Genomic DNA, 12,121 nt, shown 5'->3' with positions numbered 1-12,121 from the left:
AGTAACTAATTTCGCGGAGGCTCGTTTTAAGGGAACAATTTCGGTCCATTTACTAAAATGATCAACCATAACAAGGAGATAGCGACTTTTATTTAACTGACTTTTTGGGAAAGGGCCCAATAAATCGATGCCAATTATTTCATTTGGAAATTCGGATTTAATAATATTTAGAAACCCGGCCGGGCGGAAATTAACATAATTAACTGCTTGACATGTTTGGCAGGACTGGACATACGCCCTTGTTAACTTTTGCAGTTCAGGAAAGTAGACTGCTTCGCGTACGCGTTGGATAGTTTTTCGAATACCAGCATGAGAAGCTAAAGGGCTGTCATGGAGCTCCTGCAGGATATTTAATCTAAGACTAGCTGGGATAACAGGTCGAAATTCGTTGTTGGAATTCGTAGTCTTTGTATAGAATAATAGACCATCTATTAGTTCGTAATGGGCCGCCCTATTTCTTATCGCCACAATATCTTGGTGACTAAAATTTTCAGGATCCTTCAAATACTCATAAATGCTTCCAAACTCAGGATCCTTACCCAGTTCAGTTATTACAGTTTCTCGGGAATTTATTGTACATGCTGTGAGCATTGCCACCTTTACGGTATTCCCTTGTTCATCTATTTTAATTCTTGATAGGGCATCTGCTACGATATTTTCCTTTCCGAGGGTATGCTTGATTACCAGATTATATTCTTGCAGCTTGAGTGCCCATCTTATTAACCTTGGGGATAAATTTTTTCCTGAGTACAATCTAGTTACCGCCGCATGATCAGAGTACACTGTTATCGGCGCCTTTCCAAAATAGACTCGGAACTTTTGCATTGCTAACAGAACTGCAAGTGCCTCTCTCGCGGTCGCGGAATAGTTTCTTTGTGTTTGATTTAAAGTTCGGCTAAAAATGCCACGTACTGCTGATTTTGCGAAAGTACCGCTCCTACCGCATAATCCGAAGCATCCGCTGAAATTTCTAAATTCTCATCCTTTTCAGGAAATTTCAACACTGGGGCTTGCGTTAATGCTTGTTTTAATTTTTCGAAAGCACTATTGGCTTCGGCCGTCCACGAGAATCTTGCCTATTTCCTTTTTAATTTTAACAATGGTTCAGCAATAGCTGCAAAATTTTTGATAAAGGACCTATAATATGAACAAAGTCCTAGAAAAGAAGAGAGCTTCTTTGCCGTGTTTGGAGTCGGATACTTTTGTACAGCGATTATTTTTGATTCATCTGTCTCGATCCCTTTTTGAGATATTTTGTAACCTAAATACTTTAATTCAGGGGCTGCAAATTTGCACTTTTCGACATTAACTTTACATTCGACCGGCCTCATTTAATAAAGAAAACACCTGTCTTAAATCCTGTACGTGTTGGTCGAGATTATCACTAGTAATAATGATATCGTCTAAATAGATAAATGTGGACTTTCCAAGAACAGGTCCTAACACAATGTCCATGCATCTCTGAAATGTTGCTGGGGCCCCTGAAAGGCCAAACGGTATACGCAAAAATGCATAAGTGCCAGACTTGGTTATAAAAGCAGTCTTAGGGACGTCCTCAGGCCTCACCCCTATTTGAAAATAACCAGTCGTTAAGTCTAAAGTCGTCATAAATTTGGTTGATTTTATGTTCCTTAAAATTTCTTCTATGATCGGTAACGGATATACCGGATATTTCGTTATGGAATTTAATTTACGGTAATCAATAGCGAATCTCCACCTTTTTGGATGCTCCAAAGGATAGTCATTATTTTTCTTACATAAAACCACCGGGCTATCATAACTACTTGAGATGGGCGTTATGATCTTTTTACGTAGCATATCGGTAATATGCCATTCTATAATTTTTTTCCTTATTCTTATCATACCGGTATGGGTTTTGGCGAACTGGCATTGCATCTCCGGTGTCAATACTATGGTTAGTAACCTGAGTAAATCCTGGAACGAAGCAAATTCACTTACCACTTGTCGGATTCTATCTTGCTCGTCATTAGGCAGGTGGTCAAGTTTTAACATCGGCGGTTCAGCGTTTTCAGTACGAACTGGTTTCATTGTCAGCTTAAGGGACGCTTCATTAAAATCCAGCGTAGCTTGGGCTTCTGAAAGAAAATCTATTCCTAAAATTAAATGTGCTTGCAGATTCTTTACTATAAAAAACATCACCTTTATTTGTTCGTCCTTGATACGGATATACAAAGGTACTTTACCTACGCACTTACATTTTTCTCCATGCGCCACTAACACTGTCGTATTATCCGCATTATATATGCGGCATTTGCGAAAATACTTCCTAAAAAACTCTTCTGCCACACAGGAACACTGCGCGCCGGTATCCAGGAGTGCGGTGGCTGGGATATTATTCACCAAGACTTCAATCTTCGGAAGAGTCAAATTTTTCACCATTACTGTATTTAACTTGTAGGAAGAGGGGTTTTCGTGACCTTCGGATTTCCGCACCCTCTCGTCAGCAGAAATCCGTTTTAGTTTAAATTATTTTTCATTTCCGTGCTTTCCTTCTTTTTGCCCTGGCCTTGAGACTTTTTTCCTGGATTGCTATTGAACTGTCGACGTTCGCCGGCTGTTTTTGAATACTCGGGTTTCCTTGCCCACTGATTCGCTTTTTCTCCGTAGTTGTGTACTTGAGTTTGCTGTAGTCTTGGCGTACCAAATTGGTTTCGCTGTTGATACTGGCGTCTTCTTTCGACGTCCGCCGTTCTTCTACTTTCAAACTGGATTGCTAGCTCAAATAACTTTTCCAGTGTAGTCGGGTTTCTTAATTCAATAAAGTCTTGCACTTGGGGTAGTAACCTCGGCAAAATCACTTGAATTATTTCAGGATCCGGACGGTTTCCATACAAGAGCTTGAAAACGTGAATTTTTCTTAAAATAAAGCTCGAGAGGTTTTCGATTCTTTGTTGATATATACTGAAAAGTTCCGTTTCTAATTTCGCACGATCCCTTACAACAGGGAAGGCTTTTAGTAGGGCAGTCTTGAAATTTTCGTAAGTATAGGTGGGACTTCCTGCTTGACCCAAGAGACTTCTGCCTATACATTTGAACCAGTTAAGCGCTTTGCCCCTCAAAGCGCTGGTAGCTAAAGTAACTTTTTGAAACTCGTGCACGGGGTAGAGCATGAAGTGGTCATCCAATTTTTCCAAAAAACTGGTTACCGGTGAGTTTCCACTAAATGTTGCTTCTGGTTTCATCGAAGCGCGCATGGTCTGGACGATGTAACCAAATCCTTCCAGGGCGGCAGCTGGCATTTCTGGATTCTGAGCCGTTTCTGCAGGCAGCACAGGTTCTTCTTGAAACTCGGCCATGGTTATTCTTCTTCGTTGGGCGCCACTATCAGGTTCAATGTTCCTTCTAACCTTCTTCGGGAACATACAAGGACCTGACTCGGAACAGAGTGCTTACTAAAGCTATGTTCACTAATTGTGGTAAGTAGACAGGATACACATGAAGGGTATACAAAACCCTTTATTTTTCTCTATATACAATAACTTCCGTACTTCGGAATACACTGACCCGCCACTCGGGGTCTAACGTAAAAGTATAAAAATAAAACTAAACTCTAATTTAACTTTAGAATAATAAACGTGGAAGATTGGCCTAATATTAACAGGAAGCGTATGTAGTACAGAGACTGTGAACACTACAATACGTTTAAATTTATCAAGAGGATTAAAACCTCTGGCCTGGAAGGCAAACAGCAACTGCGTAACTTCTAAGGTAAGCGGTCTGCTTTGACTCAACTGCTTCCTCTCTCTCGCTTGGCAAAAAGCCACAACTTAAATACTTGGCGTTCGCCAGACAAACTTTGCATAAAAACCTTAACGCTTATAATTCTGGCCGGAAATAGAAAATAAGAAGTGATAGTAAAGATTTAAAATAAAATATTAGTAAAACTTAAGATCCTTACAGTATAGTAGAGAAATATGAAATTATTAAGATGACTGCATATTCTAAGATATATAGTTTTTGCTATCTAAGAGTTTTGTTAAGAAACTAGAACAAAATCGAAGGGGGAAAATATTACAAAGTATCGAATTTTGCTCGTAGCTGCTTGTTGCAATAGAATTAATAGGCAACAGATTTTAGAACTTGTAGGCGCCACGAAATTTTGCCTTGTGACGACATGTATATCGAAAAGCTCAGTAAGAAAGGTGGCTAAACAACAACAACAACAACAACAACAAAAAAAAAAAAAAAAAAAAAAAAAAAAAAGCGCTTTTTTAACATTTATATTAAGTTCCTAACACTAAAATTTTGTTTTATGCTTTTCTGTTGTTGCTCGCTTCTTTCACATTGATTCGTCCAATTCCAATTCAGAAGCTTAATGCAAACTTCATATACGCGAGCGCGAAGTATAACAGATGCGATTTCTGAATTGCAACTCAAATGGTTTAGTTTCTGTTTTAAAGTGTTCGTCACTTTGAAGTCTTCCCTTTTGTGTAGTTTTGTGACCATAAAGTCCTAAAGCTAGATAGATACTTGATAAATGAACGTTGAAACTGAAAATCTGTAGTTAGAGCTAGTAGAATATTTCCAAACATCTGCGCTTAAATTGTAATTATTAATGATTTTAAGCCAGCAGTTTTAAGGCAAATCAGTGACACTTCAGTTTTGCTTGTTACATGTTGCAATAAAAAATAAAATGTTACTTAATTTTTTAACAGTAAGTTCTTTGTTCTCATATCAGCGATAACTGGTCACCTGGTCGAAGTTAAGCGGTGAGTTAAGTGCACACTAACAATTTAATTTAGAGCTACACACTGGTAGTAAACAATATTTAATCCGAAATTTAGCAAAATTAAATAAATTGTTCTCTTAAACAGAAGAAAATTAAAAAAATCTTCAAAAATGTGTCACCATTGGGGGCAAAAATCATCACTTTCAATTTTCGGAGGCAAAATTATTGCTTGTGGTAGCTTGCTTCTGAATTCGGATTTCTTAGGAGTTTGCGAAATTTTTTTCCCTGTTAATCTCATGAATGACGTATCTTTCACTTCCTTCTTTTTGGGGAGGAGTGGTCCGTACCCTTCCTCTATTTTTTCGGCGAACTCCAATTTTCACTTAAAGTGTGTAAAGAAAGTAAAATTTCTCCTGGATTCGCCACAACAATAAGGTTTTGTTAAAGTGGACTGATTTCTAACGAGCAATTAGCTAAGATTTCTAGCCTATCAATGCTAATTTTAACACTGAACTTCGTTCATATTCTATTAAATTACATAAGTTATTTTTCTCTAATATAACGTAAGCGGTGGATGGAATTGTATTCTTTTACAGAAGAATCAAGGTTAAGTTTAACACCGATTCTAAACGCACTTACATCTAGATGGAACTAGGAAGATAAAATATTGCCATCGACATATCACCGGTTTGAAGTAAAGTGTGTGATTTTTGGAGAGGAATAACGATCAGTGGACGTGCTCCTCTGCAAGTGTTTCGACACAGCTGTACCTTCTTACAGATTTTGATTTTAAATCTTATAGTATAGGATTTAGGCTATTTTAGGAATTGCGGACTTTAATTTTACGGATAATGCACACCCACACTGAGAAAACAAGGTTTATGAATTTTCCAAGCCAAAGACATTAAGCAAACAAACTAGGCAACCAAACCTCCTAATTTGAATCCTATAAAGAATTTATGCGACACTCTCAAAATTTTCGTGTAAATGCAATGATAAAAATAACGGTTGCACTTCAAAACTCTCCTATTAAAAATCCCCGTGCCTTATATGGGTGAAGAAAGGAAACTTATTACCTAAAATTATAACTAGACGTCAGACCGTAAGCATGCAGTCGTTTTTGTGGTACGTATAAATCTAAGAAAGAAGATTATGTTCTTCTGAATTTCTCCCCCTTGCTGTCCAGCATTGTGTACTGCATGTGCGAGCGGAGTTCATGTAGAATGCGTACAACACTACCAACTACTCCACTTCTAGTATTTTGTTAGGACCTAGACAACCTTAACCTGAGAGAAACACCCTACAATCAATTTTCGGTTTGAGGTGCTGACTCTAGTGAAAATTAACTTAGTGCTGGCTGGAGAGTCTAATATCTACTTTACATTCTTTCTAGCTTAAATTTTCTTTATTTTAGTACTGTTTACAACTAACTTAGGCTACTCTTTCATTTATTTTAACTTAGGCTACTCTTTTATTAAGCACATTTTTCAAGCACAGAAGAATACTTTAAGTATTTAACAATTCAAACACTTTTACATAAATAATTTCTTATTTTATTTCACTGAAAACAAACTCAATTTAATTATATGTAACAATTTTCTAAAGTTTTTGAAAATCGAATTTGTTTCTTTGAAACATAGAAACATTCCTAAAATAGTCTCGACGACTAAAATTAACATTCCGTTCTAAATCAGCCAAGATTATTTGCTAAAGTTTCTTGTTTCATACAAAATTAAAGTTACTTGCTTAATACAAATTTTTAAGCTACTTGCTTAATACAAAATTTTAAGCTACTTGCTTAATTGAATAAAAATTGTCCTCTACCCAGGCAAAACTGAAATAAATATTTTCAACCAACTTCATACTAGCTTAAAAATAAACTTCAATAGAATAATTTTGACTTATCTTTTGTTTGGAGAATTCAGACATTATTCCTTTAGAAACTTTTCCTATGACAGGACTTTGCTGATCTGCTGGACTCTAATTCTTTGCCATGGCTGGCCGTTTCCATTACTCCCCGTCGCCGGCTTTTTCCGTTTAACACCTGTTCTCCTTTCCCATGCCACCTTCTTTGAGCTTCTTGGTTTCTCAGTACTTTCATATTTCTGAAATGTTTCTCTTCTATTCGTCGTTTCCGCTGTGGAACTCGCGTTAGCCTCCTGTCCTTGACCTTCTTACTTGGTGGCTGGATTCGTGACCTCTGATGTCTTATTTGTCTTTTTCTTCCCGTTTCCCGGCTGGTAGATCTTGTACAGGGTTTTGTTTCGCCTTCCTTTCTCGGTGACTTGTTCCTGTCTTGCGCTGGCTCCATTTTTCCTTCGTTAACGCGTCTTGGCTCATCATGTTGACGTTTCTTTCCTTTCGGCTCCACCACTCTGGATTCTTTCTTTTTTGTCCTCTGTAGACCCTTTTTAGATATTGAGGTTCCTTCACCTGTGTTTGGTGCTTCCTGTAAAATATCTTTGAAAATAGGCATATTGTTACGGTCATAGTATTTCTTGACTTGATCCACATTGGCAGTGATATTGCCTGCTCTGTCTCCTTTTAAATATAAAAACGAACAACAAATACTACTCTCAATTACGAAAGAGCCTTCAAATCTGGGTGTGAAATTTGGACACTTTTTCTATTGGGCCGCAAGACAACGAATGCTTTGTTTTCAGAACTTGTTCACAGGTTTGAAATTTAAATCTCTTCTTTTCCAATCATAATTATAACTTCTATTTTTCTCTGGCTATGTCTGAGTTTCTTAGTGCCTTGTTAATTATCTTTTGAATATCATTTAGTTTAAATTCTGCCTCCCTGGATGAAGAACAGTTTGTTTAAGGGGGTTTCCGTGGTATCGTTCTTGGCCGTTCTCAGGGCAAAAGCCAACACATTGCCTCAGTCAGCCAGCGTCAGTGATAAGCTTTTACGTATCTACAGCTAAGTTTTACAATGTTCCTATTTATGCGTTCGGCAATATTTGACTGCTGTCTGTAAGGGACCAACTTTAGATGGCGGATGCCACGCCTTGCACATAACTGTTCGAAAATTTGGCTAATAAATTGGGGACCGTTATCTGATATTACTCTAGTGGGTCACCATATTTTATAATATATTTATTTAGAAATGAATCGGATACAATTTTCACTGAGGCTCTTTTAAGTGAGACTATTTCTACCCACTTCGAGAAATCATCGACAATAACTAGTAAATATCTGTTTTTATTACGTCCACTTTTTGGAAACGGAGTCTAATAAATCGATCCCAATTATTTCATTTGTAAAAGTTGCTCTTATACTATTTAGATTCCCGGCTGGGCTGTAGTTTGCATTGCAAACTAACTGGCGTGTATGGCAGGACCCGACATAATCCGTTACCACTCTTTGAAGTTGCGGGGGAAAAAACGCCTTGCACCCACTTTGCACCGTTTTCCGAATGCCTAAGTTATCAGCTTCCTTACTTGCTTGGGGAACATTCAAGAACCTGACTCGGAACAGGGAGCTTACTAAAGCTATGTTCAATAAATGTGGGAAGTAGACAAGATACACAGGAAGGGTATACGAAACCCTTTATTTTTCACTCTTTACAATAATTTCCGGACTTCGGAATACAGAGACCAACCACTTGTGGTCTGAATGTAAGAATATAAAAATATTAACTAAACTCTAACTTAACTTTGGAATAACAAACAAGGGCCTACGTGGAAGATTGGCCGTACATTAACAGGAAGCCGTATGTAGTACAGAGAACTGTTAACACTACAATACGTTTAAAATTATTAAGAGGATTAAACCTCTGGCCTGGAAGGCAACCAGCAACCGAGTAAAACTGCTAAGGCAAGCGGCCTGCTTCTACTAACTCCTTCCTCTCTCTTCGCTTGGCAAAAAGCCACAACTTAAGTACTTGGCGTTCGCCAGACAAATTTGCATAAATAAGTTAAAGCTTTTAATTCTGGCCGGAAGTAGAAAATAAGAAGTGATAGTAAATATTTAAAATAAAATAAACGTTAGTAAAACTTAAGATCCTTACATACTTCCCGCAAGAGTTAATTAGTTTGAAACTGAGGTCTAAAACGACCTTGTTGAAAACTTTTAGCTCTAGAATCTAACGCTAGGCCAATCTTTTACAAACATTTCTCACTAGAAACTAGAAATTTAAAAAAAAAAAAATTGTTTTTACATTATCAGCTCCATGGACAATTACTTTTCATCTGTACTGCATCTAAACAGGAGCTTTTAGTTGAAATCTGGTTCCTTCCAGAGATCTGGAAGGAAAACTAGTTTAATGAAATGTTACACAATTAAATGGCAAGTCACATGAATATTTATATTTCTCTTAACATTCTTATTTCATTCATGACTTTATTTTAATTATCTCTCCCCGTGCTCTCTGACATGTGTTGTAAAAGAAAACACCAAACACGAATGTGTTTATGTATAAGTGTTCAACACTGCCGCCTACAATCAAAACACTAACGTGTTAAAATTCAACATAACAAGACCTCGTAATACACCCTATCTTCATCTCTAAACCCTGAGGTACTATTCTGAAAGTGGCTAACTCTGAAGTGTAGCGTCAGAGAGCCTAACACATTCATTCAACCTTTAACACATATGCACAATACTTTTCTCTTTTTTTTTTTCAGTCACACGAATAAGTTTAAAATTTTTGGCATTGCTTTCACTTTTACCATATCACAGTATTTCTTAACATTTAAAATAACAGTTCACATTGTATATAAGGACATATTAACATGCCGTTAATTTTACGCAACTTAAAACATACATTAGTAGTACATTGTTAACTTCTATTCTTTTCCAAGCAAGTGCCAAATCTTCTACATTGAAATACTACATTTCAAAAGTCTTTCCGTCTAAAACTTCTTTCTTGCCAGAATGTTTTAAATAAAATTTATACAATAATTTTTACAATTTTCTTAAGGTACCTTTCTCAAAGATTATCAATGCTTTTACAATATTCAAGTACTTACACATTCCTATTATACATCAACTTTAGTTTTACTCGCGAGTAATTGAAAAACATAATACCAAAATAGGTAACAACTCATATCTCACCTTTTTGGCGATAAAGGTAGACCTCACTTGAGGTAAAACGTCTTGAAATCTGCCACTTGCAGTAAGAATGAAAGATTAACTTAAGTTTGCAAAGTAAGATAAAATTTTACTTATCTTTGTGATATTCGGACATTTTTTCTCTGCCCAGTCCTGGAATGTAGCTAAGATTCGTGTTTGATTTATCCTCCTTCTTGTGCGGACTCGCCCTTCAGTTCCTTCCTCTAGGAGCTTTCTTTTCCCTCCAGTTCGGTCACCCTTGAATACCTTCCTTTTCTCCTCTGCTTGTGGTCTTGGCCGTTTGATGGCAGCTGGTCTTGGCGGAACCGGGACACTTCTCTCTCGTTCCTCCTTGGACCTCGTTGTTGGCCGTTCAAATTTTCCTTGTATCTTTTCCTCCGCCGGTGGTGGTCCTTCCGCAATTCGGCGACATTTGCTGCGTAGAGTCCTGTCCGATGAGTAGATCTTTCGTTTGGGAGCCGGGATATTGTTGCCGTTATTTCTCCTGGCTCTCTTTGCATTCGTCGTACTTCTCCCTTCTTCATTCTGGGAGTGGTCGTGCGCTCTCTTTTGTGGTCGGTGGAACGGCTTCTTTTTCTTGTTACCTTCAATTTTCCAACGGGGAAACTTTCTTTTCAATGGCTCCTGCCTCCTAATGGCTTGTCCTTGAACTTGTCGTTGTTCCACCTCTGGAGCTTGTGCCTGCAGTGCCTGCCGTGCCGGATCCTGCAAAAGATCTTTTTACGTAGCATATCGCTAATGTGCCATTCTATAATTTTTTCTTTATTCTTATTGTACCGGTATGCTTTGTGGCGAACTGGCATTGAAACTCCGGTGTCGATACTATGGTTAGTAACTTGAGTAAATCCTGGAATATCACTAAATAACGAAGCAAATTCACTTACCACTTGTCGGATTCTTTGTTGCTCTTCCTTAGGCAGGTGGTCAAGGTTTAACATTGGCGGTTACGTTTTTCTTCTCGAACTGGTTTCATCGTCAGCTTAAGGGACGCTTCATTAAAATCCAGCGTTGCTTCTGCCTCTGAAAGAAAATCAGTTCCTAAGATAATATGTGCTTGCAGATTCTTTACTATAAAAAACATAACCTTTACTTGTTCGTCCTTGATACGAATGTATAGCGGTAAATTACCTATGCACTAACATCTTTCTCCTTGCGCAGCTAACACTGTCGTATTATCCGCATTATATATGCGGTATTTCCGAAAACACTTCCTAAAAAAATCTTCTGCCACACAGGAACACTGCGCGCATGTATCCAGGAGTGCGGTGGCTGGGATGTTATTCACCAAACACTTGAATCTTTGGAAGAGTCAAATTTTTCACCATTACTGTATTTAACTTGTAGGAGGAGGGGTTTTCTTAGCCTTCGGATTTCCGCACCCTCCCGTCAGCAGAAATCCGTTTTAGTTTAAATCTTTTTTTCTTTCCATGCTTTCCTTCTTTTTCCACTGGCCATGAGACTTTTTTCCTGGATTGCTATTGAACTGTCGACGTTCGCCGGTTGTTTTTTGATACTCGGGTTTCCTTGCCCACTGATTCGCTTTGCTTCCGTAGCCGTGTGCTGGACTTTGCTGTGGTCTTGGCTCACCAAATTGGTTTCGCTGTTGATATTGGCGTCTTCTTTCAATGTCCACCGTTCTTCTACTTTCAAACTGGATTGCTAGCTCAAATAACTTTTCCAGTGTAGTCGGATTCCATAATTCAACAAAGTCTTGTACTTGGGGAAGTAACCTCGGCAAAATCACTTGAATTATCTCAGGATCCGGACGGTTTCCATACAAGAGTTTGAAGACGTGAATTTTTCTTAAAATAAAGCTTGAGAGATTTTCAATTGGTTTCTGGTATATGCTGAAAAGTTCCGCTTCTAATTTCGCACGATCCCTTACAACAGGGAAAGCTTTTACTAGGGCAGTCTTGAAATTCTCGTATGTATATGTGGGACTTCCTTCTTGACCCAAGAGACTTCTGCCTATACATTTGAACCAATTAAGCGCTTGGCCCCTCAAAGCGCTGGTAGCTAAGGTAACTTTCTGGAACTCGTGCACGGGATACATCATGAAGTGGTCCTTTAGTTTTTCCAAAAACTGGTTACCGGTGAGTTTCCATTAAATGTTGCTTCTGGTTTCATCGAAGCGCGCATGGTCTGGACGATGTAACCAAATCCTTCCAGGGCGGCAGCTGGCATTTCTGGATTCTGAGCCGCTTCTGCAGGCAGCACAGGTTCTTCCTGAAACTCGGCCATGGTTATTATTCTTCGTCGGGCGCCACTATCAGGTTCAGTGTTTCTCCTTACTTGCTTGGGGAACATTCAAGAACCTGACTCGGAACAGGGAGCTTACTAAAGCTATGTTCAA

General features: G+C 38.3%; 1 protein-coding gene across 1 annotated transcript in view; it reads left to right on the top strand.

Annotated features, from left to right (window-relative positions):
• The window catches only part of LOC118199830 (32 kDa beta-galactoside-binding lectin-like), a 95,810-nt gene that overhangs the window by 8,978 nt on the left and 74,711 nt on the right, over positions 1–12,121 (top strand). The window lies entirely within an intron of this gene.

Source organism: Stegodyphus dumicola, chromosome 4 (assembly GCF_044657685.1).
Source record: "Stegodyphus dumicola isolate Sdum_Otavi_A_Nest chromosome 4, ASM4465768v1".
Lineage (NCBI taxonomy): Eukaryota > Metazoa > Arthropoda > Arachnida > Araneae > Eresidae > Stegodyphus > Stegodyphus dumicola.
This window is presented reverse-complemented; position numbering and strand designations above follow the sequence as displayed.